General features: G+C 35.1%; 1 protein-coding gene across 1 annotated transcript in view; it reads left to right on the top strand.

Annotated features, from left to right (window-relative positions):
• LOC128251084 (zinc finger protein 91-like) overlaps positions 1–2,574 on the top strand; it is a 41,267-nt gene that overhangs the window by 9,312 nt on the left and 29,381 nt on the right. The gene's annotated exons all lie outside the window — the stretch shown is intronic.

Here is a 2,574-nt window from a genome sequence, read left to right on the forward strand (position 1 = left end):
GTGTGATGGGTGTATATATGTATAGATATCTGTATGCATGTATATATATGTATATGTGTACATATTACATGTACATCTATATATATATACATCTACACATATGTATACATATGCATGTATGCATATAGATCTATATCTATATATATATCTATGCATATACGTGTACATATACATATACATCTCTCTCTCTCTCTGAAAGTATCTGTCATTACAGTATCGAAATGTGATTGTTTCAGTTAGTGGAATAACGTGTACATATACATCTATATGTATACATATACATCTATATGTATACATATACATCTCTCTCTCTCTCTTTTTCTCTCTGTGAAAGTATCCGTCATTACAGTATTGAAATGTGATTGTTTCAGTTAGTGGAATAGTTTTATTTTTAAAGTGAAAGTATTTGACATGAGTGTTTTTGTTTCACTTTTGACACGTAATACTTAAATAGTGGAGGAGATATTATGTTGCCGTGGGCTCGAACTCTGCAAGAAGTTAAAATTTTTTTTTTACTAAAACACAACTGGAACCCTAAGTTAGGCATGTGTAAAATTTGAATGAAAATGGTTGCGTAGTTCTCGAGTTTTAGGGATTCACACACACACACAGACAGACAGACAAACAGACACACATTCTCATTTTTATATATATAGATGGTGAAATGGCCACCTGAGCCCTACTCCCCAGTGGTTACATTTAACTTTTTTTGATGTTATAACTTTTTATCTGTTTTTGTTATATGATATTAAAATTTACTTACATTTTTTTACCAGTTTGTATATGATGTTAATTCTTCATAGTCTACAACTGGAGGTAGGGTATCATACTCCACCTCCAGTCCTAATGGCTCACTGTTCGAACCAAATAATTCCATCAATTTAGCATGTCTTTCCCTGTCTATCAGTATGCATTTTGTGTTTTCTGTGTATTCTTCTGCCAGCAATTTAACTCTAATCACTGATTCAAACTTCGCTCCGAGTTCTTCAAGTTTCAAAGCCAAGAAACACTCAATATCATTTTTAACCTCTTCGCAATTAATTAAGTGTTTTCCTTCTAAATGATAGCCAAATGGAGCAATGTCAGGTAAGTAGGAGGATGAGGCAAAACATACATATTTTATGCCACAATCTTTTCCTGGGTGCCTTGAGTAATATGTGGTCTTGCATTATCTTGTAAAAGTACACGTTTTTTAAGACTGACCAATGATGGATGCTGTTTCTGCTAATGTTTGTGCAGTGTCTCCAATTAATGACAATACTTCTCTGCATGAACTGTTTTGTTTTGGTTTAACACTCCATCATAGAAAACAACTTCCATGTGTCTAGTTAAAAAAGTACCTTCAAAGTGATCATGTTAAAAACACGTGAGAACTTTCTTTCCAACCTAATGTTATTTTCTTTATGAAATGTAATAACTGAATTGTTGAAAGTTTTGTCTGCTATTGACAATGAGTTGAAGATAATTTTAAAATGTTACCTGGTATTTTTGTTCTCACTAAAATATTGTCTGCATAATTATATAATCCATAAGACAATTCAAGCAACATTGACATGTAAGCAATGTATTTCTGTGGAGATTTCAACATTTTTGTCCAACACCACAATGCAAAACATTTCTTCCTGACCAATCTAAAGGTGAAAACCTCTCCAAATACCAGAAACTAACAGTCTTGTTAGTGTATCTTTCATTTCCCTAAAACTATGCCTTCCATATTTAGTCCAAATTATCCAAATCTTCAATCATTCATTCTCTACGGGAATCTGTCATGATCTTTAGAAATGCTCTGCAATGTGTCTCATTTTAAAGAACAATGACTGCATTTGAAAGTTAGCTGCCTATTGTTGTTACTTCCATTACCTCAAGTCTTTCTCCCTTCTCAGTGATCACCAACACATCTATACTCACTGGTCTACTGTTGAAGTCTTCTCTTGTGTCTCTCAACAGTGGTCCTCCATCCTGGAGAAAAGTCAGTGAAAAGTAATATTACATTTGACATCAGCATAAGACTATGAGTATGAAAATCATGTAGCTTAGCTGACTACTTCTGAACTTCATATAGCTTAGCTGAGCATCTCTGGGAGTCTGGCCTCTTTCTGTATCGAATATTTTGCCTCAAGATTCATTGTAATATGATAGCCTAATTAGAATGATTAAGTGGTTGTCCTTGCATACAGCCATGTCCCTTATGTCCCTCTTCATCTGAGTGATCCTAATCTTGTGGGCCCATGAGTGCTGGCACCATGTAAAAACCACCTATGCCAGTGGAACATAAAAGTGCTCATGCCGATGCTGCATAAAAGCACCCAGTACATTCTGTAAAGCGGTTGGTGTTAGGAAAGGCATCCAGCTATAGAAACCAAACCAAAATAGACAATGGAGCCTGAGCAGCTCTCCAGCTGGCCACCTCCTGTCAAACTGTCCAACCCATGCCAGCATGGAAAATGGCTGTTAAATGTTGATGATGATAGAGACAATTATTACCTTTTCTCTTTGTCGACCCCTCCCCACCTTTTGTTTTCTTTTTATTGGAATCTTTGCTTAACACCAAAATTAGTGAACAACAATTTAAGA

This window comes from Octopus bimaculoides, chromosome 28 (genome assembly GCF_001194135.2).
Source record: "Octopus bimaculoides isolate UCB-OBI-ISO-001 chromosome 28, ASM119413v2, whole genome shotgun sequence".
NCBI lineage: Eukaryota > Metazoa > Mollusca > Cephalopoda > Octopoda > Octopodidae > Octopus > Octopus bimaculoides.